Below are 26,757 nucleotides of genomic sequence, written 5' to 3' on the forward strand. Positions count from 1 at the left end.
ATGGGAGAAATTAAGCTTCAACCCGTACTGTCAATCGAATGCCATTTGCACTTTCCAGGCACACTTTAAGTGGGAACACATTTGCAGGCACATGTCAACTTATGCAATAAAAACATCCAAACATTTAGTATTATAGTGACATATGAATTAAAAAGTCTTGATGGTACCTTTTTTTATAATTCAATAACATTATAAATGAAGAAGCTAAAAACAAATATAACAGTTGAAATTAGTGAAGGGTGGTAATAGATTAGTTTGTAAGTGCAATATTTCAGCTATGCGTGTTTTCAGATGGGCCTGCAAATCCACTGGAGTGATATCCATTTTATGGGGGCAGATAACATTACCTGGAAGCATGTATAGACCATAAAATGCTCTTGGTGGACAAATATACACATTGCCAAACATAAAAATGCGGTACAGGCACATGTTTATGCAGTTTATAAATACCCTTACTGACTGCAGTGAGCAAGAGGTGAGGATTTGGTAATAAAGCTGTGTCATTACCATATCTAGCAATTTCTCTTTGCAGACTAATGTAATTTGTAGCATTTTCCAGTTCAGGATATACATAGATAATGTTTATTGCTATGTACAATAAGAGCCCTAATTAGAATGTGATGCATTTTATTTATTGACAACACTATCAAAACACAATTTTGTCTTAACATATATGATGCTTCATAATTTTATTATTTTGTGTACAAATAGGGTAAGGTGATTTATGCATTTACTACTAACACTTTAAAGCCACAACTCTGTGCTACCATTAGGCAGAAATATATACAAATCCTTGGCATGTATAAAGGTGACATAATCATCTTGTTGTATGTATGCATGAGCGGGCATGCTGTGAATAAAAACTAGACTTAAGACTGCCCCAGGCTTAACCGTAGTTCATAAGTCTAATGGTGGTAGATTGCAATGCCCCCCTTGGAGGATATGTTTTTATGCTGCCCTTGGATTGATATGGAATGAACAGAAGCACCTTTGTAGCATCTAGTATGGTCTTGTGCTAGTAAAGCACTAGCCACACCCACATAGTAAGTTGTCCACACCCACTCTGCAAATGTCACTCCCACAAAGATGGGGGGGCGCCGGTGCCCTGTCTCGCCCAGGGCACTAAAATGACTAGCTACAGCACTGTGACAAATATTCTTTGTACAGCACTGCAGAATTAATGCACTATATAAATAGATGATGATGAGGATGATGATCTTCTACAGTGTAGCAGTTTATAGGCATGTAAACAATGGTTTTTTATTGATGAAGAAACCAAATGGAATAAAACAACTCATGTTTTGTCCTCATATCTTGTAAGGATAAACAGTTTGTGAAGCATTTTTTTTTTTGGGGGGGTGGGGGGCCTGCCTGCGTCATTTGTACTGGGCCCAGGGCCGCCAAGATGGGGGGGGAGCAGGTACATTTTACCCGGGCCCGGGCTTGCCAGGGGGCCCGGGCCGGGCCCGGGCTTGCCAGGGGGCCCGGGCCGGGCCCGTGGTTCTAATTTTTAATTTTAATTTTTTTTTTATATTGCTTTTTTCTATGTATTTTTTTTTTCTCCGCGGCGGGCGGGCAGGGGGGGGGGAGCGGTTTGGGGGTCGGATCGGTTCGTTGGTGGGGGGAGCTGGAACACTAAAACAAAACAATAAAAAAAATACTCACGTGACCGCGGCGCCGCGTCCCTCCTCTCCTCTTCGCCATTCACACTGACTACCGGGCGTGGCGTCATCAAGTCACACCCGTCAGTCAGTGAGGAGCGCCGGACAAGACGCAGCTAGAAGAAAGAAGAGAAGACAGAAGAGAAGAAGAGAAAAAGAAAGAAGCTGACAGGAGGTAGGTAAAGAAACAGAGAGGCAAGGGGAGGAAAGGGACAGTGCTATAAAGAAGGGGGAGTAAAACAACGGGGGAGAGAGGCTGAGAATAAACAAAAAAGTAGAGAGAAACAATAAATAAAAAAGGGGAGAGACACAATAAATAAAAAGGGGAGAGAAACAGAATAAATAATAAAGGGGAGAGAAACACAGTATAAATAATAAAGGGGAGAGAAACAGAATAAATAAAAAGGGGAGAGGCACATTTAATAGTGGGGACTATTAATTTAAGATGGGGTGGTTTGGGGGCTATTGAATATGGGGGTGAGTTTAGGGAGAATGAGGTCTATTTATTAAATGTGACTATGAATTTATTAATGGCAGTGATGGTTGCGGGAAATAGGTATTGCTGGGGCTGTTTGCAGGAAGGGAAATAGGTTTATTTATTAAATGTGAATACTATTATTTTAATGTTGGGGCTGGAGGAAGGCCTAATTATTAATCGTGGGTGCTATTGATTTAACGCTGCGTCTGGCTGTAATTTTCTAAATGTAGCCATTTTTCCCCCCAAATAAGTCCTCCAACATTCCAGGATCCAGACAAGCCGCAACTAAAGAAAGCAGCAGCTACAGGTGGTGAAAGTGAGAAGAACAGGTAGGAGAGAGCAGCAGAGTGTGTGAAATGTTGTGATTCTAGTAGGGACAATGTAAGGTGTAGGCCAAGACTGAACTGTTTGTATACACACTGCATTTTTTGTATACTACACTGTGGTGGTAGATGTCTTAAAAATCAGGAGTGCTGGGACACATGTGACGCTCTGGTGAATTCAGGACCTAGTGATTTTGATGTGCTAGCCACGCCCCAACGGCGCATTTGCCACGCCCCAAATGTATGACCACACACCCCAAAAAAATTGCACCGCTGTTAGGCTAGCTACGCCCCAACGACGCATTGCCACGCCCCTAAATGTATGACCACACCCCTGAAATTTTTTGCGCTGCCGTTAGGCGTCGCCAATTTTTTGGGGGGCTTACTCGACTATGAGGGGGGCCCCATGAATTTGTTGTACCCGGGCCCTGAATTCCTCTTGGCAGCCCTGACTGGGCCCCATGATTTCTGATGGCGGCCCTGATTGTATCCATACCAAGACTTACCATAAACTGGTCGATGTCAATAGTTACATTCTGGCATCAAGTAATCATCATCCACAGTGGTTACATAACATTGCCTTTGGACAATTTACAAGATTTTGTAGAAATTGCTCCCAATTGATTCATTTTGAGGAAAAGGGTAAAGCCATGACAAAACAGTTTATAGACAAACAATACCCGATTGCAACTTTAAACTCAGCATATACACAAGCATTAACTGAAGATAGAGCTGACCTATTGAAAATCAGAAATAAATCTATAGAGTGAAGACCCGACAATAAGGTTCTCTTTATTACAAATTTTACAGATAGCGCTTATAAAATTAAGAACATTTTTAACAAAAATTGGAATAAACAGCATCATGATCTCAAACACATTCTCCCCAGAACACCTGATATCATATTTTGAAAAGCACCAGATATCAAGAAGAAGCTAGTAACTAACCATGTCATTCCCAAAGTACCTGTTCAGACAACTCTCACACCCTCCATCAACACAGTTGAGTTCTACTACGGTACTGTGGGAGATGTATAGGGTGCAAAACATGGGGGAAAACAAGTACAAAACCCACATTATCTTTTTCCTCGATAAGCACAAAGCAAAAATATACAATAAAACATTTCATGACATGTGACTCAAAAGGAGTAGTTTACCTACTGGAATGTCCCTGCCCTTTTCAATATGTGGGATGAACAGTTAGACCACTTAAAGTCAGGATAGCAGAACACGTTAGATATGTCAGGAAAGGTGTTATAACACATAGTGTTTCCAATCATTTTAGATGACAACATAACAGTGACCCAACCTTACTGCGATTTACAGCCATCACTAAAACAGACCACAACTGGTGAGGGGGACATTACATCAAGAAAATTAATAAGGAAGAACATAAATGGATATATGACCTTAAAACACTTAATCCAGAAGGTATAAGTATCAATTTCGATGTGTGTAGCTGTCTTTGACATCTCATTTATGGAAGTGTTAGGTTAGGACCACGCCCTACCAGCATACCACCCGACATATGCCCAATCCCGTTTCGAACTTGAAAGCGAACTTGAAATCGAGTGGGCTTGATCAGTACCCAAGGTAACCACCTTGGAGAAGATCAAGTCTGGTAGAATCAGGTGGGCCCGTTGAGTTGACCTCCCTACCACCATTGTGCGAGTCTAGACACGAACACACAGAAAATCAACCACATACCTGAGGATAGTGTCAATATAGACACCCATCCAATTTTGTATATTTTACATATTTTATCAATTTACTCATTTTTCACATTATGTATTAAGTTGATACGACAATAACTAATTCTTGTTTTGTTTTACCCCTTTATCCATGTCTCTAATACTAGTCAGGGTTTGAGACAAATTGTACTATTCCTCATTTTTGTGTTATTATTATATATGTCTGGTTGCCTATATTTATGACTCATTTATTTTGTAATTATTTTGTCCAAATGATTGCTACCAATGTACTTGACTCCCGTTATTATAGTTTTCAGATAGCCTTTCTATATCAGCAATAGATTCTGTATGTATTTATATATATAATTGCCATCACTGCACTTGATTTTTGACATCACGGTTTCCACATAACCATTTCTATTTGCAATAGATTTATGTATTATGACCAAAATGTGTACCTCTGTGGAGTTTGTGATTTTAGCACTTAGCTAGGGCATGCAATATGATTATATTTTGTTTGTTTTTCATCAGTTAACCATAGTAAGCCCATTAAAAGGTCCTATATCATCCACAAAATGAACTAACACAATCAGAGGGATTAAGGAACATTAGTATCAATGACCCGCAGACCGGAGGATCAAGAATCCACCAATAGGATTGGACTATACCCTATATTACTAAGGCACGAACACACCAATCACTGTACAAGCCTTGAAAAAGTCACGTATGTGTGTCGAAACGCGTCGGTTACCACGCCCACCTCCGGAAATCGCCTCATGGAACGCACGCTACACACATTCGGAAAGGATTTTATCTTCAACACAGCGGCTACAGACTTACTTCTTTGGACCTATATCGCTGAACTCCTGGCGTTGTCTTTCTGCAATAGCACCAATTGCAAGTACCACGTTTTGCACCATACTATGAGCAGCTCATTAATATATTGGTTATAGAGTTTTTTATTCAGTTTCTATAGACTCTCTGAGTTGAGTCCCTTATGCTTTTTTCTGAACCTCAACACTCTGGTCAACAGAACCTACGGACAATCTTGTTATTTGCCTGATTATCAACGATTTCTTATGTGGTTCCTATATGTACTATTGAATCACTTGTACTGTATTTTCTAGCTTTTTATTTTATTTGATTTTAATAAATTACATGTATATTCATCTTATGTCATCTCCAGTTTTAATTAGGTCACAACACTTTAGACTACTTTTGATCAATCCTTAGCCTTTAGCCGATAATTACACTTTAACTCTAGCGCTTATTCCTGTATATTTGTCAGAGGGACATTTCAGACTTTGATGAGGGTTCCTATAATTTTGCTTCCATCGATGTGAGACTGATAGGTTGTTTCAGTGGCTGGGTAGCTATGGAAAACTGAGAGATCGTAGCGGCTGAAATAAAATTACCTGCTACCTCGAAATCCAAAAGCACCGGAAGAGAACGGGAGTGACAAGATGACTATCTTTATTATAAGAAGAGAGGAGACTATGACAAGGGAAACCTAACAAGAACTCTCCACCCCTTGTTAGGCCTTGTCGTTTGCCGGATGCTTGGGACAGGCTCCTATGACATAACCACTATGTCTGCCAGTGGTCGAAGTGGAAATTTAGAAGTGCTGGTATGGAACTTCCACTTTAAAATGAACATCCGGGCCCCCCGAAAGTTTAGAAATTTTGATAGAGTGAAATTAATATTAGATGCATTTTAACACTATAGTATAATATAAAACATATTAAATGCTGCAAGGCTCTGTGTCCCCCACCTCTGCTACGTCAAATTACCTTTCCACCTCTCCCTCATGTCTCCATTGTGTACTTACATTTTCCCTTAAATCTCATTGATATTATGATGAAACTTTCCAAAATATCTCCCTCATATCTTCATTGTTACCCTTTCCCTCATCTGTTTCCTTTCTCTGTTCCTATGTGCCCCTATCTTCATTGCAGGTATCCCCCTCTCTCCCTTCCTACCTGCTTTATAACACTGTGCCCTCTCCTTATCACACTGTTCCCCCTCCTTATCACACTGTTCCCCCTCCTTATCACACTGTTCTCCCTCCTTATAACACTGTGCCCCTCCTTATAACACTGTGCCCCCTCCTTATAACACTGTCCCCCCTCCTTATCACACTGTGCCCCCTCATCACACTGTCCCCCTCCTTATAACACTGTCCCCCCTCCTTATCACACTGTGCCCCCTCATCACACTGTGCCCCCTCCTTATAACACTGTCCCCCCTCCTTATCACACTGTGCCCCCTCATCACACTGTGCCCCCTCCTTATAACACTGTGCCCCCTCCTCACACTGTGCCCCTATCTTCATTACAGGTATCCCCCTCTCTCCCTTCCTACCTGCTTTATAACACTGTGCCCCCTCCTCACACTGTGCCCCTATCTTCATTGCAGGTATCCCCCTCTCTCCCTTCCTACCTACCTGCTCTCCTCTGTGCCTCACATCCTGCTTCTCTCGCTCCTCTCTTCCCCCTTGATCCTCTCCATCTATTCCTGCTCCTATTGTTCCCTCTCACTAGTGAATTAACACTTTTCCCCCTCCTTTATCACACTGCAGCCTGCTTTATAACACTGTGCCCTCTCCTTATCACACTGTTCCCCCTCCTTATAACACTGTGCCCTCTCCTTATCACACTGTGCCCCCTCCTTATAACACTGTGCCCCCTCCTCACACTGTGCCCCCTCCTTATAACACTGTGCCCCCTCCTCACACTGTGCCCCTATCTTCATTGCAGGTATCCCCCGCTCTCCCTTCCTACCTGCTCTCCTCTGTGCCTCACATCCTGCTTCTCTCGCTCCTCTCTTCCCCCTTGATCCTCTCCATCTATTCCTGCTCCTATTGTTCCCTCTCACTAGTGAATTCACACTTTTCCCCCTCCTTTATCACACTGCAGCCTGCTTTATAACACTGTCCCCCCTCCTTATCACACTGTGCCCCCTCATCACACTGTGCCCTCTCCTTATCACACTGTTCCCCCTCCTTATAACACTGTGCCCCTTTCATATCACACTGTGCCCCCTCCTTATAACACTGCAGCCTGCTTTATAACACTGTGCCCCCTCCTTTATCACACTGCAGCCTGCTTTATAACACTGTGCCCTCTCCTTATCACACTGTGCCCCCTCATCACACTGTGCCCCCTCCTTATAACACTGCAGCCTGCTTTATAACACTGTCCCCCCTCCTTATCACACTGTGCCCCCTCATCACACTGTGCCCCCTCCTTATAACACTGTGCCCCTTTCATATCACACTGTGCCCCCTCCTTATAACACTGCAGCCTGCTTTATAACACTGTGCCCCCTCCTTTATCACACTGCAGCCTGCTTTATAACACTGTGCCCTCTCCTTATCACACTGTGCCCCCTCATCACACTGTGCCCCCTCCTTATAACACTGCAGCCTGCTTTATAACACTGTCCCCCCTCCTTATCACACTGTGCCCCCTCATCACACTGTGCCCCCTCCTTATAACACTGTGCCCCTTTCATATCACACTGTGCCCCCTCCTTATAACACTGCAGCCTGCTTTATAACACTGTGCCCCCTCCTTTATCACACTGCAGCCTGCTTTATAACACTGTGCCCTCTCCTTATCACACTGTGCCCCCTCATCACACTGTGCCCCCTCCTTATAACACTGTTCCCCCTCCTTATAACACTGTGCCCCTTTCATATCACACTGTGCCCCCTCCATTTCATACTGTGTCTTCTCCAAATCACACTGGGTCCTCATTCATCACACTGTGCTCTATTATCACCCTGTGGCCTCCATCACCTTGTGGCCTCCATCACCCTGTGGCCTCCATCACCCTGTGGCCCTCCTTCATCCTCATCCTTGTGCCCTCCTTCTGTTGGTTATACCTTTTGATGTTAATAAAGATGTTCAGCTGTGTTAATGTGGATGTGAAGCCCCAACGCTTTTGTAACTTAAACAGGTTTCTGTTTATTAAAGATGATAACAACATAATGTACTCACAATAGTTGACTTTGGTAGTACAGGTGCAGTTCAGGCAGAGACAGTATTATTGCAGTACAGGTCCCTGTATGCAGTAGTTGTTGCAGATACAGGGGCACATTTATCAATATTCACATAAAGTGAAAAGTAGTTTTCAATCCTTATCGCAATGATAAGGATTGAACTACTTCTCACATTTATGTACAGCCCTGCACAGAAACAGCAGTTCCGAAAAACTGCTGTTTCAGTGATAAAAAAAATCATACTTACCCCCCTCTTCGGAAGCGCTGTCTTCGGGTCTTCTCTTCACTCTTCAATTGCGCATGTCCAGTTCCAAGAACTGGACATCCGCACACAGATCCCCTCTCTGTCTCTGCAACGATAGTTGCAGAGAGAGAGCGCTGAGTGATAGGGAGGGATCATGTGATCCCTCCACACATGCGCTGTCCAGTTCTGCTCGTCGGAGCAGAGCTGACAGCATTAGATTTCCTCAATTCGGATGATGTACGACAGCTCCAGCTGTACATTAACATGACAAGTTCCCGAAAAAAATGTTTTTTCGGGACTTGTTAGATTGCGGCCAGGAGCAGTCACCATTCTGTTGAATGGTGACTGCTCCCAAAAACGAAGAGGAGTGCAAAGCAGCAGATATCCATGATATCTGCTGCGATGCCCCCTTAATAAATTTGCGGAGGACACTGTGGGACCTTAATGACCCGTTAAAAGCACTATCGTGCTTTATTAAATATGCCCCACACTCTTATATATAGATATTGTGGGCAGACAGACTCCTCCCTTATGTATATATAGGTAGTGGGGAGCCTTCGGTCACCTTCTACCAGACTTTGAGGGACTTATATATATACATACAGAGCGCAGCTAACAATACTGCGTCCATTTTTTTACTGGTCAGACAGGAAGTGGCTCCCACTTCCTGTTTCCTCACCTGAACACTGAGGATCTTTTTGCAGTTGCCATAACAATGCAGCAGGGGAGATGAAAGCGCTCCTATATGCTAACACCCCTCCTCGCTTAGCAACGTCTCCTGTCACAAAGAGAAACAATTTTATCTTATCCAGAATCACATTTTTCAATAAAGTCTCTTTATCCTGTAACAAGAATTGAAGGGTTAGTAAACAAAACAAATAATCAATTCTTGTAATTCTTTTGACTTTAGTCTAATGTTTTTTTACTCAAGATTGATTGCAGATTGGTTCACACAATTCACATCATATGTGATGTTTGGTTGAGTCTTAATAGTTGCAAACATTAAGCTTCCAACAGCATTTCTGTAAAGGGTTTTGCTCATTTCCTCTATCTCTTTGCTGCTTGTTGGTTACATTTCCTTTGTCATTTTTAAGCTTTTATCCACAGGTGTGTTATCTGGTTTTGCTTCAAACAACTCATATTTTGTAAGTATATTTTCGATGTATGTCTGTGGATCAATTGTAACAGTTCCATCATTCAAATTTTGCAGGATCCTGATGCCGAACAGCTTGTTTGCAGGACCTAGATCCTTTCATTGGAATGTCTGTTTTAACAGGTGTTTGGTACTGGTGATGTGTCTCTCTTGTCCTGCTAGTAACAGATCATCAATGTAGACAACTATCTTTTCCTCTATGGTTTTGCGATACAGACAATGATCAGTCTCTGACTTATTAAAGTCCATGTCTTGCAGTCCAGCATCAAGTTTTATGTACCAACATCGACCACTTTGTTCATAAAGTGACTTCTTTAGGAGGCAGACTTTACCTTCTTGATAGACACCCTTCTTGTAGTGTTCAGGTGGCTCCATGTAAGTCTCCTCTAACAATTCTCCCTTCAAGAATGCAGAGTCAAAGTCAAGCCGATACAACAACAAATCATGGATAGTGGAGATGGCAATCACTGACCTCATGGTTGGGTTTCCGCAATTACATTTTCTGACACAGACACGTTTTCTGCTGCCTGAACATCCAGTGTCACTAACTTTTCATGGGGTTGCTGTTCCACTAGGTGGCGTGTTGTCGTGAAACACCACATCTCTGAATTTGATAAAACGTTTGTTGTTAAAGTCCCAAAGTCTGTATCCTCTGCCCTGATGGCAGTACCTGAACATAATGTGCTCCACTGACTTGGAATGTAACTTACATCGCTTTTCTTCAGGAATATATGCATACGCCTTACAGCCGAATACACGGAGATGGCTGACACTTGGCTTTTTACCAGACCACGCCTTCAGTGGTGTTTTACCTTCACAGCTACAGTGGGCGCTCGGTTTTTAAGGTAGACTGCAGTGGACACTGCTTACGCCCCAAAATCTTTTCTTCAGACCTGCTTCATTCAACATAGTCCGTGCTCACTCAACAATTGTTCTGTCAGCTCGTTTCCTCACATGTTCTGTTCTGGTGTGTTAGTTGGTGCTAAAGTCCTGTTGTTGTATTCTCCACCATTCTAGTAGTTATAGATGATTTTACTAAAATAACTCACTTCATTCCCACTTGCGGTCTCCCTGGTGCTGAACAGGCAGTTTGGTGATCCAAGTAGTGTCTGGTTTTTGTGGCATCACAGATAAACAATCAAGGAGTTCAAATTATTTCACAGTTCTGGAGAAGCTTTTGTCTGGTGCTGGGAATAAGATTAAATTTATCTTCAGGCTTTCACCTGCACTCTAAAAGGTAAACTGGGTGCACTAACCAAACTTTGGGGCAATACCTCAGATTATGTATTTGTTATGTACAGATTGAATGGATGGATATCTTACCTACAGCTCAATTTGCTTATAACATAGTTCTACTTCCTAAAAGTAATTTTTATCACAAATTGCAGATATCATCCAGTTTTCATTTCAGTCCTCACCACGTCTGTTCTTGCTTCATTCATCTACAAGCTCTGAAATTAAAAGGAAATTGTAGCTGACGATAAGGTTTGGCTGTCCACAGTCAACATTAAATTAAATTCCCAGTTCAGAGTTGGGTAAAAATTGAGATGTTAGAGCAGTGTTTCAAAACTTCTAGATACCATCCAGATATATCCAGCTTCTCACTCAACTCAATAGAAACCTTTCCAGGAGGATCCATAACCTGGGCATTAAAATCCTGCAAATGTATTAAAAGAATGGTGTATTCTACTGTACACTGTTGTACTGTGTACAACATCGGAACTGTACCTGGTACAATTTATGGACCCAGAAAAGAACCTAGAAAAGGATCACCCATCAGAGATTCCTTCAGAGGGATGAATAATGCCAGGAACTGAATCATGCGATGTTGGTTTGTTGCTTTATTCATCAGCCACTGAGACAAAATTCTTCTTGAGAAACTATCCTTGGGATTTCTAATTACTTAATGCAAAGTGCTTGAGTGTTTCTAGTGAGCGACCAATCAAAGGAAGCATTGGGCTATTTAAACACAGCAACTTCTTGATTGCATTACCTGATTATTTAAGTTTTCCCCCGTCAGCTACTTCTGCTATTGTTTTCCGTGTATTGACCGATTCCTTCTTGACTATATCTCTGCTTGGTTACCTTGTTCCAATTATTATCTGTATACTGATCAGGGTTTCATTTGCTTCTTGAGGGAGGAAGGGGCATATATTGTCAATGTTGCAGAGGTGGAGGTGGCAGGCAGGGCCGGTGCTAGGGTCCTTGGCGCCCTAGGCACTTTGTCAAAATCGGCGCCACTGCTCCCCCCACGCCGCAGGAACACTTTGAAAATCGGCGCCCCCCCCCCTTCCCGCCGCAGGAGCACTTTGAAAATCAGCACCCGGCACACTGTCACTCCCCCCCCCCCCCCCCCACATCTTTCCTTACCTTGCCTGCATAAAGCTGCTCCTCTCTGCTCCGTCTCCTCCCCTCCACTCATTGACACTGTCGGGCCGTGATGATGATGTCACGGCCCGACAGTGAATGGAGGGGAGGAGATGGAGCAGAGAGGCGGCAGTGTTAATCAATAGCCTCTTCCCCCCCTCCCCGTGTATTTATCTGAACGCTGTGCGGCGGCCGTGAAAGGTATGGTCAGCGGTCGCTGCACAGTTTTAAAGTAATTTTCATTCTGTGGCGCCCTCCAGAGCCCGGCGCCCTAGGCAACTGCCTAACCTTGCCTAATGGGAGCGCCGGGCCTGGTGGCAGGACTGCAAGAGGGGCTGGATGTGTAAATCTCAGGGGTTAACACCAAGGCAGTGCACGTGGGGATCAGGGGGGATAGTGATGACTGTGAGGGAGATACAGGTGGGAGAGGAGATATTAGCAGGGAGACAGGTGGACAAGTTAAGTTTGGGTCACATTTGGAACTGTTGGGTCATCCAGATGGAGATCGCAGAGAGGAAGTTGGACACACAGGAATGAGGGTAAGAGGTCAGGCCAAGAAAGGGAGATTTGGGTTCCTACTTCCTCTGTGAATTTAACTAATGCTGACATAGTTTCATTGGCTATTTTATTGACAGTATTGGACAATTCATTCATCAACATTCATCATCATCAACATTTATTTATATAGCGCCAGCAAATTCCATAGCGCTTTACAATTGGGATTCATTTACTTTCTGCCTGGCTGAGTATATAATGTCCAATAATACTTCCAATTTGAGAAGTCAGAAAACTATCTACAACCAATTTCCTGGGAGCACCTCTGCTTCCTAAAAGGACTTTCCCCTCCAGCCTTTAGCAGTGTATCGCCTGTTCTGCTGCAGCCAATCATATGCAAGAACAAATGATGTTCTACCCAGTGCTTCACCAGTTATTATTGGTTGTACTCTGTATCACTGTCCAATGGCGCACCAGTGCTCAGCTCCCATTGGACTGTACAGTCCACCAATCTGGAGACTGCAGGCAGCAGTGATTGGAGCATTCTGATTCGTATCTGCAGCGCCGTACCTCCCCCTCCACACATTACACCTAGAGATAGGGCAGTAGTGGTAACGAGCTGAAAGTGGAAACTTTGTGGTGCATTGAAATTAGCAAAACCCTGTGATTATTCTCCAGCAGAGGGGCCGACCCAGGTTTTCAAGGGGGTGTATATTGCATTCCCTTTGTCACCCCCCCCCCACTAGGATAAGATTAGGAACAGCATCACCTTGCAGCTGCCTTGATCCGATTGTACCTGCAGCACTTGACATATTTAATGTAACTTTGACTAATGTGTGCACTGAATGTTTCTTGAAACTCTTTGTAACAACTTGTTTCACTGTGTGCAAGGATGTAAATGAGCCTACTGCTAGACACAGCTTCAGTGTGATCCTGTCTGACCTTCGTACATGACCTCCATTGTCTCTCTAATACTGCTACTCATTTACATAACATGACCTGCTGTCCACATAGAGAGCACTTTATGGAGATTTGCAGATAAAATTTATTGCAAGAATTTGCAGAACGAATTTTCTAGAACAAACTATTTATTGATGTGATCTGTGCAGATATAGTATCTTTATGGTTTTAGATTTTTCAGCAAGTAAAACTGTAACATATAGGTAACATAATAGTTCAACAAAGTAAATATTTTGCAGATGTGTATGAAAGCAGCATCGAGTCCTCATAAAACCACAAGTACAAGTGAAGTAAAAGACAATAAATAAAAAAGACATTTAAGACATAAAAACTATTCAAAATAAAAATAAAAGCAAATTTTAAAGTAGATTTGCCATTCTAGTCTACTGTGTACAACACCAGGACTGTCTGTATTACATATGTCCTGAGAGTGAGGGGACATCGGGACTGTCTGTATTACATGTGTCCTGAGAGTGAGGGGACACCGGGACTGTCTGTATTACATGTGTCCTGAGAGTGAGGGGACACCGGGACTGTCTGTATTACATGTGTCCTGAGAGTGAGGGGACACCAGGACTGTCTGTATTACATGTCTCCTGAGAGTGAGAGGACACCGGGACTGTCTGTATTATATGTGTCCTGAGAGTGAGGGGACACCAGGACTGTCTGTATTACATGTGTCCTGAGAGTGAGGGGACACCAGGACTGTCTGTATTATATGTGTCCTGAGAGTGAGGGGACACCAGGACTGTCTGTATTATATGTGTCCTGAGAGTGAGGGGACACCGGGACTGTCTGTATTACATGTCTCCTGAGAGTGAGGGGACACCGGGACTGTCTGTATTACATGTCTCCTGAGAGTGAGGGGACACCAGGACTGTCTGTATTACATGTGTACTGAGAGTGAGGAGACATCAGGACTGTCTGTATTACATGTGTACTGAGAGTGAGGAGACATCAGGACTGTCTGTATTACATGTCTCCTGAGAGTGAGGGGACACCAGGACTGTCTGTATTATATGTGTCCTGAGAGTGAGAAGACACCGGGACTGTCTGTATTACATGTGTCCTGAGAGTGAGGGGACACCGGGACTGTCTGTATTACATGTCTCCTGAGAGTGAGGGGACACAGGGACTGTCTGTATTACATGTGTCCTGAGAGTGAGGGGATACCAGGACTGTCTGTATTACATGTGTCCTGAGGGGACACCGGGACTGTCTGTATTACATGTGTACTGAGAGTGAGGAGACATCAGGACTGTCTGTATTACATGTCTCCTGAGAGTGAGGGGACACCAGGATTGTCTGTATTACATGTGTCCTGAGAGTGAGAAGACACCAGGACTGTCTGTATTACATGTGTACTGAGAGTGAGGAGACATCAGGACTGTCTGTATTACATGTGTCCTGAGAGAGAGGGGACACCGGGACTGTCTGTATTACATGTGTCCTGAGAGTGAGGGGACACCGGGACTGTCTGTATTACATGTGTCCTGAGAGTGAGAGGACACCGGGACTGTCTGTATTACATGTGTCCTGAGAGTGAGGAGACATCAGGACTGTCTGTATTACATGTGTCCTGAGAGTGAGGGGAGACCAGGACTGTCTGTATTATATGTGTCCTGAGAGTGAGGAGACATCAGGACTGTCTGTATTACATGTGTACTGAGAGTGAGGAGACATCAGGACTGTCTGTATTACATGTGTCCTGAGAGTGAGGGGACACCGGGACTGTCTGTATTACATGTGTCCTGAGAGTGAGGGGACACCAGGACTGTCTGTATTATATGTGTCCTGAGAGTGAGGGGACACCAGGACTGTCTGTATTACATGTGTCCTGAGAGTGAGGGGACACCAGGACTGTCTGTATTATATGTGTCCTGAGAGTGAGAAGACACCGGGACTGTCTGTATTACATGTGTCCTGAGAGTGAGAGGACACCGGGACTGTCTGTATTACATGTGTCCTGAGAGTGAGGGGACACCAGGACTGTCTGTATTACATGTGTACTGAGAGTGAGGAGACATCAGGACTGTCTGTATTACATGTGTCCTGAGAGTGAGAAGACACCGGGACTGTCTGTATTACATATGTCCTGAGAGTGAAGGGACACCAGGACTGTCTGTATTACATGTGTCCTGAGAGTGAGAGGACACAGGGACTGTCTGTATTACATGTGTCCTGAGAGTGAGAGGACACCAGGACTGTCTGTATTACATGTGTCCTGAGAGTGAGGGGACACCAGGACTGTCTGTATTACATGTGTCCTGAGAGTGAGAGGACACCGGGACTGTCTGTATTACATGTGTCCTGAGAGTGAGGGGACACCAGGACTGTCTGTATTATATGTGTCCTGAGAGTGAGGGGACACCAGGACTGTCTGTATTACATGTGTATTGAGAGTGAGGAGACATCAGGACTGTCTGTATTACATGTGTACTGAGAGTGAGGAGACATCAGGACTGTCTGTATTACATGTGTCCTGAGAGTGAGGGGAGACCGGGACTGTCTGTATTACATGTGTCCTGAGAGTGAGGGGACACCAGGACTGTCTGTATTATATGTGTACTGAGAGTGAGGGGACACCAGGACTGTCTGTATTACATGTGTCCTGAGAGTGAGGGGACACCAGGACTGTCTGTATTATATGTGTCCTGAGAGTGAGGGGACACAGGGACTGTCTGTATTACATGTCTCCTGAGAGTGAGGGGACACAGGGACTGTCTGTATTACATGTGTCCTGAGAGTGAGAGGACACCGGGACTGTCTGTATTATATGTGTCCTGAGAGTGAGGGGACACCAGGACTGTCTGTATTACATGTGTACTGAGAGAGAGGGGACACCGGGACTGTCTGTATTACATGTGTCCTGAGAGTGAGGGGACACCGGGACTGTCTGTATTACATGTGTCCTGAGAGTGAGAGGACACAGGGACTGTCTGTATTACATGTGTCCTGAGAGTGAGAGGACACCGGGACTGTCTGTATTACATGTGTCCTGAGAGAGAGGGTACACTGGACTGTCTGTATTACATGTGTCCTGAGAGTGAGGGGACATCAGAACTGTCTGTATTACATGTGTCCTGAGAGTGAGGGGACACCGGGACTGTCTGTATTACATGTGTCCTGAGAGTTAGGGTACACTGGACTGTCTGTATTACATGTGTCCTGAAAGTGAGGGGACATCAGGACTTTCTGTATTACATGTGTCCTAAGAGAGAGGGGACACAGGGACTGTCTGTATTACATGTGTCCTGAGAGTGAGGGGACATCAGAACTGTCTGTATTACATGTGTCCTGAGAGTGAGGGGACACCGGGACTGTCTGTATTACATGTGTCCTGAGAGTTAGGGTACACTGGACTGTCTGTATTACATGTGTCCTGAGAGTGAGGGGACACCGGGACTGTTTGTATTACATGTGTCCTGAGACTGAGGGGACACTGGACTGTCTCTATTACATGTGTCCTGAAAGTGAGGGGACATCAGGACTTTCTGTATTACATGTGTCCTGAGAGTGAGGGGACACCGGGACTGTCTGTATTACATGTGTCCTGAGAGTTAGGGTACACTGGACTGTCTGTATTACATGTGTCCTGAAAGTGAGGGGACATCAGGACTTTCTGTATTACATGTGTCCTAAGAGAGAGGGGACACAGGGACTGTCTCTATTACATGTGTCCTGAAAGTGAGGGGACATCAGGACTTTCTGTATTACATGTGTCCTAAGAGAGAGGGGACACAGGGACTGTCTGTATTACATGTGCCCTGAGAGTGAGAGGACACAGGGACTGTCTGTATTACATGTGTCCTGAGAGTGAGAGGACACCGGGACTGTCTGTATTACATGTGTCCTGAGAGTGAGGGGACACCGGGACTGTTTGTATTACATGTGTCCTGAGACTGAGGGGACACTGGACTGTCTCTATTACATGTGTCCTGAGAGAGAGGGGACATCAGGACTTTCTGTATTACATGTGTACTGAGAGAGAGGGGACATCAGGACTGTCTGTATTACATGTGTCCTGAGAGAGAGGGGACACAGGGACTGTTTGTATTACATGTGTCCTGAGACTGAGGGGACACTGGACTGTCTGTATTACATGTGTCCTGAGACTGAGGGGACACTGGACTGTCTCTATTACATGTGTCCTGAGAGAGAGGGGACATCAGGACTTTCTGTATTACATGTGTACTGAGAGAGAGGGGACATCAGGACTGTCTGTATTACATGTGTCCTGAGAGTGAGAAGACACCGGGACTGTCTGTATTACATATGTCCTGAGAGTGAAGGGACACCAGGACTGTCTGTATTACATGTGTCCTGAGAGTGAGAGGACACAGGGACTGTCTGTATTACATGTGTCCTGAGAGTGAGAGGACACCAGGACTGTCTGTATTACATGTGTCCTGAGAGTGAGGGGACACCAGGACTGTCTGTATTACATGTGTCCTGAGAGTGAGAGGACACCGGGACTGTCTGTATTACATGTGTCCTGAGAGTGAGGGGACACCAGGACTGTCTGTATTATATGTGTCCTGAGAGTGAGGGGACACCAGGACTGTCTGTATTACATGTGTATTGAGAGTGAGGAGACATCAGGACTGTCTGTATTACATGTGTACTGAGAGTGAGGAGACATCAGGACTGTCTGTATTACATGTGTCCTGAGAGTGAGGGGAGACCGGGACTGTCTGTATTACATGTGTCCTGAGAGTGAGGGGACACCAGGACTGTCTGTATTATATGTGTACTGAGAGTGAGGGGACACCAGGACTGTCTGTATTACATGTGTCCTGAGAGTGAGGGGACACCAGGACTGTCTGTATTATATGTGTCCTGAGAGTGAGGGGACACAGGGACTGTCTGTATTACATGTCTCCTGAGAGTGAGGGGACACAGGGACTGTCTGTATTACATGTGTCCTGAGAGTGAGAGGACACCGGGACTGTCTGTATTATATGTGTCCTGAGAGTGAGGGGACACCACTACTGTCTGTATTACATGTGTACTGAGAGAGAGGGGACACCGGGACTGTCTGTATTACATGTGTCCTGAGAGTGAGGGGACACCGGGACTGTCTGTATTACATGTGTCCTGAGAGTGAGAGGACACAGGGACTGTCTGTATTACATGTGTCCTGAGAGTGAGAGGACACCGGGACTGTCTGTATTACATGTGTCCTGAGAGAGAGGGTACACTGGACTGTCTGTATTACATGTGTCCTGAGAGTGAGGGGACATCAGAACTGTCTGTATTACATGTGTCCTGAGAGTGAGGGGACACCGGGACTGTCTGTATTACATGTGTCCTGAGAGTTAGGGTACACTGGACTGTCTGTATTACATGTGTCCTGAAAGTGAGGGGACATCAGGACTTTCTGTATTACATGTGTCCTAAGAGAGAGGGGACACAGGGACTGTCTGTATTACATGTGTCCTGAGAGTGAGGGGACATCAGAACTGTCTGTATTACATGTGTCCTGAGAGTGAGGGGACACCGGGACTGTCTGTATTACATGTGTCCTGAGAGTTAGGGTACACTGGACTGTCTGTATTACATGTGTCCTGAGAGTGAGGGGACACCGGGACTGTTTGTATTACATGTGTCCTGAGACTGAGGGGACACTGGACTGTCTCTATTACATGTGTCCTGAAAGTGAGGGGACATCAGGACTTTCTGTATTACATGTGTCCTGAGAGTGAGGGGACACCGGGACTGTCTGTATTACATGTGTCCTGAGAGTTAGGGTACACTGGACTGTCTGTATTACATGTGTCCTGAAAGTGAGGGGACATCAGGACTTTCTGTATTACATGTGTCCTAAGAGAGAGGGGACACAGGGACTGTCTCTATTACATGTGTCCTGAAAGTGAGGGGACATCAGGACTTTCTGTATTACATGTGTCCTAAGAGAGAGGGGACACAGGGACTGTCTGTATTACATGTGCCCTGAGAGTGAGAGGACACAGGGACTGTCTGTATTACATGTGTCCTGAGAGTGAGAGGACACCGGGACTGTCTGTATTACATGTGTCCTGAGAGTGAGGGGACACCGGGACTGTTTGTATTACATGTGTCCTGAGACTGAGGGGACACTGGACTGTCTCTATTACATGTGTCCTGAGAGAGAGGGGACATCAGGACTTTCTGTATTACATGTGTACTGAGAGAGAGGGGACATCAGGACTGTCTGTATTACATGTGTCCTGAGAGAGAGGGGACACAGGGACTGTTTGTATTACATGTGTCCTGAGACTGAGGGGACACTGGACTGTCTGTATTACATGTGTCCTGAGACTGAGGGGACACTGGACTGTCTCTATTACATGTGTCCTGAGAGAGAGGGGACATCAGGACTTTCTGTATTACATGTGTACTGAGAGAGAGGGGACATCAGGACTGTCTGTATTACATGTGTCCTGAGAGAGAGGGGACACAGGGACTGTCTGTATTACATGTGTCCTGAGAGAGAGGGGACATCAGGACTGTCTGTATTACATGTGTCCTGAGAGTGAGGGGACATCAGGACTGTCTGTATTACATGTGTTCTGAGAGTGAGGGGACATCAGGACAGTCTGTATTACATGTGTCCTGAGAGTGAGGGGACACTGGACTGTCTGTATTACATATGTCCTGTGAGTGAGGGGACATCAGGACTGTCTGTATTACATGTGTCCTGAGAGTGAGGGGACATCGGGACTGTCTGTATTACATGTGTCATGAGAGTGAGGGGACACTGGGACTGTCTGTATTACATGTGTCCTGAGAGTGAGAGGACACCGGGACTGTCTGTATTACATGTGTCATGAGAGTGAGGGGACACTGGGACTGTCTATTATATCTGTCATGAGAGTGAGGGGACACCGGGACTGTCTGTATTACATGTGTCTTGAGAGTGAGGGGACATCGGGACTGTCTGTATTACATGTGTCCTGAGAGTGAGAGGACACCGGGATTGTCTGTATTACATGTGTCCTGAGAGTGAGGGGACACTGGGACTGTCTGTATTACATGTGTCATGAGAGTGAGGGGACACTGGGACTGTCTGTATTACATGTGTCCTGAGAGTGAGGGATCATCAGGACTGTCTGTATTACATGTGTCCTGAGAGTGAGGGGACACCGGGACTGTCTGTATTACATGTGTCCTGAGAGTGAGGGGACAGCGGGACTGTCTGTATTACATGTGTCATGAAAGTGAGGGGACACTGGGACTATCTGTATTACATGTGTCCTGAGAGTGAGGGGACACCGGGACTGTCTGTATTACATGTGTCCTGAGAGTGAGGGGACAGCGGGACTGTCTGTATTACATGTCTCCTGAGAGTGAGGGGACAGCGGGACTGTCTGTATTACATGTGTCATGAGAGTGAGGGGACACTGGGACTGTCTGTATTACATGTGTCCTGAGAGTGAGGGATCATCAGGACTGTCTGTATTACATGTGTCCTGAGAGTGAGGGGACACCGGGACTGTCTGTATTACATGTGTCATGAAAGTGAGGGGACACTGGGACTGTCTGTATTACATGTGTCATGAAAGTGAGGGGACACTGGGACTATCTGTATTACATGTGTCATGAGAGTGAGGGGACACCGGGACTGTCTGTATTACATGTGTCCTGAGAGTGAGGGGACAGCGGGACTGTCTGTATTACATGTGTCCTGAGAGTGAAGGGACAGCGGGACTGTCTGTATTACATGTGTCCTGAGAGTGAGGGGACAGCGGGACTGTCTGTATTACATGTGTCCTGAGAGTGAGAGGACACCGGGACTGTCTGTATTACATGTGTCATGAAAGTGAGGGGACACTGGGACTATCTGTATTACATGTGTCCTGAGAGTGAGGGGACAGCGGGACTGTCTGTATTACATGTGTCCTGAGAGTGAGGGGACAGCGGGACTGTCTGTATTACATGTGTCCTGAGAGTGAGGGATCATCAGGACTGTCTGTATTACATGTGTCCTGAGAGTGAGGGGACAGCGGGACTGTCTGTATTATATGTGTATTGAGAGTGAGGGGTTAATTTTAATATATTTGTTTTCATGGTAATCTTTATCAAAAATACACAAAGCTCCTGTGTGCCATCTAGTGTAACACACAGGTCACTGCAACCTTTTAAACGACACAGTGGTCAGCACAATGGTGCATGAGACCACCCTCTTATCATCGTCATCATCACCATTTATTTATATAGCGCCACTAATTCCGCAGCGCTGTACAGAGAACTCACATCAGTCCCTGCCCCATTGGAGCTTACAGTTTAAGGTCCCTAACATACACACACAAACAGACATAGAGAGACAGATTAGGGTCAATTTGATAGCAGCCAATTAACCTACCAGTATGTTTTTGGAGTGTGGGAGGAAACCGAAGCACCCCGAGGAAACCCACGCAAACATGGGGAGAACATCAGCCTATTAAAGAGCTTGTTTATATTAAAGGTTTTGTGAGTGAATTGCAGGGATTTCTCAGCATTATTTTGCCAGGTTTTTTCATTGAAAGCCTAGGAACAGTTTCTTACGTGCCCAAGTGCTCATAAAATAAAGTGTATAAACTTAAAAACATGTACAAGGGAGCGGTACATGGCCCTCCTGTAAAGAGGAAGAGCTGTAGTCCCTGACCACCAGAACATAAAGGTCCCTTAGGGGAATGGGTCTACGTCGTATGACTAGGGAAGCCCCTTTATCCCAGGGATCCACCGAAGCTTCACCCAGGGTGCGACAACTGGCCCACCCCTGGAAGGATGGGCAACAATGGGGTTCAGGGGGCCCCGAATCTAAGAGCGACACAACACCCCCTAGATCAGGGGTCAGGGAACTTTTTTACCCCCAAATATATTTAGATACGCCGACGTTACCCCCTTGATTTGAAAGGAAGGAAATCATATATTATTAGTTATTGGAATTCTAAATTTTATTGAATCTATTCAAAATTTCTTTGAAAGCTTCAACTTCAAAACTTCAGGTTTTGGAGAAATGATGTTGCTTCATTTTTGTTACGAGAGCATCAATATTGGGGCATTTTGATGTCAGAGCAATTTGGATGCAGTCTTCAGCGTCCAATCGATTTCTCTGCTTTATTTTTATGTTCGTTAGAGTGGAAAATCCTTGTTCGCAAAAGTAGGTTGTTGCATAATCCAGGAACTTTTTGACTGCATCCTCATGTGCAATTTTGAATGTCTTTGCATCTGTTGACATCCAAAAATCTGACAGATCTGCTTTGTTTTCAAATGCAGTGCGTGCTTCATTATTGCATCGAAGCTCAAGAAGTGCCTCTGCCAACCCTTGAGGCTCTTCTGGTACAACAGCAATTTCACATTTAAAGGGGTCTACAATCCAATTGACAGCATGTGAATCGGCAGCATTACCCCCAGGAATTTCATTTTTACCCCATTTGGGGTAATTTACCCCTGTTCCCTGACCACTGCCCTAGATCTTCAGGGATACAGAGCTCATAAGGGTCTAGCCGCACCCCTGCAATCCGTGGAACACTCCCCCCACCCACTCACAAAAGTGACGGTGACATAGTGACTTATAAAAAGTGTAATAAATAGCTCGGCTATTATAAACATTTTCCTGCCCAGCCATAAGGCCGGGGCAAAAGGAAGGTGAGTCCATAGAAATGAAAGTGGTGTAACGTGCAGGGTGCTAACAAGGTGTAACACCTGTGATTTATGGCCCGCCCGGGGGGCACATTAGCAGCTTTACCTGGCCCCTAGTATCAGCTTTCCCATATCTTGCAAGGGGGGCTCTGGGCCCCTCACTCGGACAGGTTCTCACTTGATCATCGCCAAAAGGCCGAGAAGCAGTTATTTGACATTTAAAATAAAAAACATTTCCATAACCAGCAGGTGGCAGTGTTACATTCTTGTACTTTTACGGAACAGTCACTTCGGTGTGAGGTGTCTCCAGAACATCCACAGAGACACCTTGCGTCAGAGATTTTACTGAAATCTCTGCTCATGTTTTCTGGTGTACACCATATAGGTGTATCACACCTATACACCACCTATACACCACTTCGGTGTATACACCATATAGGTGTATCACACCTATACACCACCTATACACTACTTCGGTGTATATACCATATAGGTGTATCACACCTATACACCACCTATACACCACTTCGGTGTATACACCATATAGGTCCCCTAAGGAGGAGATTTCATGACTTTCCTCGCACATTGGGGTCTATTTACCAAGCATTTTTCCTGTGGTAAACCCCCGGAAACAACAGTTTTCGGGGGTTTACTGTGAAATCACTATGTACCATTGAAGCATCGCAGCAGATATCTCAGATATCTGCTGCTTTGCATTTCCTATCATTTTTCTGAGCACTCCCCATAACAGTGTATGGGAAGTGCTCAGAACCGCTATGTATGAAAGTTCAACTAGAGAAACTTTTCTCTTTTTTTACATGTTAATGTACTCCATCTGAAGCTGGAGCCATCTGAAGCTGGTGCCATCTGAAGCTGGAGCCATCTGAAGCTGGTGCCATCTGAAGCTGGAGCCATCTGAAGCTGGTGCCATCTGAAGCTGGAGCCATCTGAAGCTGGTGCCATCTGAAGCTGGAGCCATCTGAAGCTGGAGCCATCTGAAGCTGGTGCCATCTGAAGCTGGAGCCATCTGAAGCTGGTGCCATCTGAAGCTGGAGCCATCTGAAGCTGGAGCCATCTGAAGCTGGAGCCATCTGAAGCTGGTGCCATCTGAAGCTGGAGCCATCTGAAGCTGGTGCCATCTGAAGCTGGAGCCATCTGAAGCTGGAGCCATCTGAAGCTGGTGCCATCTGAAGCTGGAGCCATCTGAAGCTGGAGCCATCTGAAGCTGGTGCCATCTGAAGCTGGAGCCATCTGAAGCTGGTGCCATCTGAAGCTGGAGCCATCTGAAGCTGGAGCCATCTGAAGCTGGTGCCATCTGAAGCTGGAGCCATCTGAAGCTGGTGCCATCTGAAGCTGGAGCCATCTGAAGCTGGTGCCATCTGAAGCTGGAGCCATCTGAAGCTGGTGCCATCTGAAGCTGGAGCCATCTGAAGCTGGTGCCATCTGAAGCTGGAGCCATCTGAAGCTGGCGCCATCTGAAGCTGGCATACATTAACATATCTGAAAACTTTTGCGCTGTCCAGCTCTTCTCTGAAGATCATGTGATCCCTCCCTGTCACTCATCCTGCAGTTTGCCGGCCAGGATGTTACTGCGCATGCACCAACTATTCAGTCGGCACATGCGCACTAACAAAAAAAAAAAAAGAAGAAAAAAAAAAGAGAAGATCACCGCAGCCTTGAAAAATGAGAAAAGACTGCGATGATCAGGTGATCACTTCTCAGGGACAGCAGGTTATCGGCACTGCTGTCCCTGAAAAGTTTTTTAATACATAGCCGTTACTTTTCAATCCTTATCAAGGAGATAAGGATTGAAAACTATCAAGTCAAGTCTCTTTCCACATTGAAAGTCTCGAGAGTAATTAATTTGCAAACATTATGGTAATGATCTCGCATCTGAAAATAGGGCTACTCTGCTAATTTTTGCTCGTACTTCTAGGTGAGCAAATGAAATTTTCAGACGTGACCATTAATGCTGGGTTTGTAATTGGATTACATTGCACGCAGTAAAAAAAAGTGTGAAGCGACTCGCATTTAAATCATTTGCCCCTAGGAGAGCTGCCTGAGCTCCTCACTGAGCTGCCTGAGCTCCTCACTGAGCTGCCTGTCCTCCTCGCTGAGCTGCCTGTCCTCCTCGCTGAGCTGCCTGTCCTCCTCGCTGAGCTGCCTGTCCTCCTCACAGAGCTATTTGTCCTAATCAATGAGCTGCCTGAGCTCCTCACTGAGCTGCCTGTCCTCCTCGCTGAGCTGTTTGTCCTCGCTGAGCTGTTTGTCCTCGCTGAGCTGCCTTTCCTCCTCGCTGAGCTGCCTTTCCTCCTCACTGAGCTGCCTGCCCTCCTCACTGAGCTGCCTGCCCTCCTCACTGAGCTGCCTGTCCTCCTCGCTGAGCTGTTTGTCCTCGCTGAGCTGTTTGTCCTCGCTGAGCTGCCTTTCCTCCTCGCTGAGCTGCCTTTCCTCCTCGCTGAGCTGCCTTTCCTCCTCACTGAGCTGCCTGCCCTCCTCACTGAGCTGCCTGCCCTCCTCACTGAGCTGACGGAGCTCCTCACTGAGCTGCCTGAGCTCCTCACTGAGCTGCCTGACCTTCTCCTGGGTGTGGTCACACCATTTTTTAATCTTATTGTGGAGGATCCCAAATAAACAGGTGGTGTATATAAGCAAAAATACTTTATTCCTCTGAACTCACTAAATACATTATTAATGCTATTATAGCTACTTCTAGCTATACTCTGTATGAAAGCTACATTCTGGATTGAAAGAGGGAATGTTATGCTGACCAACTCACACCAAAGCCTTTTCCTTCTAGCCTACATTAACTAAAACATGAATCAAATCTGAATTTTAACATGATGATTGCAATGCCTTTTAACTGGGTTGAATCTTACCTGCACTCAGCTTTTAAAGGCAAGTACTCCCCATGCAAAAACAGCTATATCTATTGACATTTGTAATACATTGTATTTGATTAACTATTAAATATAGTTAATTATTATTATTATTATTATTATTATTAATAATTATTATATATGAGCCAACTGTTATACTTGTACCTTTATTCATATATTACCAGCGATAAACTTGAGTCCTTATTACACATAATTACTGTTTACTTCTAATATTGCTGTTTTATGGGCAGATCTCTTTGTTAGTATTTTACTGGGCTGGTTTTATACCCTGGAGAGAAGGCAATCAAGATAATAATGAAGATAATGAATAACTGGCATGCTTCAATATTGGATGGACTTTGTGCTGGTCAATTAGTCTATAGGTGAAGCTCGCTGGCAATATTATAACTGAGTTATTTTATATATAGTCAGGATTCAGCAGGTTATTGTTTTCTCATCCCCTCAGTGTTTGATCTACTTACTCTTTTTATTTATATTTTACTTACTATGTATAGTTCCTAAGATCAGTTTTTCTTCTAACTATAAAACAATATAAAACAACTAAATATTTATGAGGGAAATGGGAAATGACAGAGTTTTACTGTGGAGTAACCACACCAGGGACAGAGATGTTTAGAAGATCTACTAGATCCCATCTCAGTTCAGCTGAGATCAGATGTCATTGCTGCCTTCTAAGTTCCTCATTGGTGCTATTTCTGTGTCCATAGGGTACACGTGTCCTGGCATGAAACCAAAGAACATTACCTGGCACACAGCTTGTCAGAGCTGGCAGATATCCACACGAGTGCCCAAGCAGCACAAAAGCAAAAGGAAGGAAATTCAGTGAAGATAAATGATGAAGGTCAGTCAGGGCTGCCAGCAGCTTAATGCCTTAAAA

General features: G+C 45.0%; 1 protein-coding gene across 2 annotated transcripts in view; it reads left to right on the forward strand.

Annotated features, from left to right (window-relative positions):
- Positions 1-26,757, forward strand: part of EXOC3L2 (exocyst complex component 3 like 2) — a 76,875-nt gene that overhangs the window by 10,584 nt on the left and 39,534 nt on the right. The window contains exons 1-2 of one of the 2 annotated variants that reach the window (XM_075186149.1): positions 9,141-9,260; positions 26,588-26,721. The gene's annotated coding sequence lies outside the window, so the exon portion shown is untranslated. Of the gene's footprint in view, positions 1-9,140; positions 9,261-26,587; positions 26,722-26,757 lie in introns of those variants that run through there. The other variant, XM_075186147.1, reaches the window with a different exon arrangement.

Source organism: Mixophyes fleayi, chromosome 9 (genome assembly GCF_038048845.1).
Source record: "Mixophyes fleayi isolate aMixFle1 chromosome 9, aMixFle1.hap1, whole genome shotgun sequence".
Lineage (NCBI taxonomy): Eukaryota > Metazoa > Chordata > Amphibia > Anura > Limnodynastidae > Mixophyes > Mixophyes fleayi.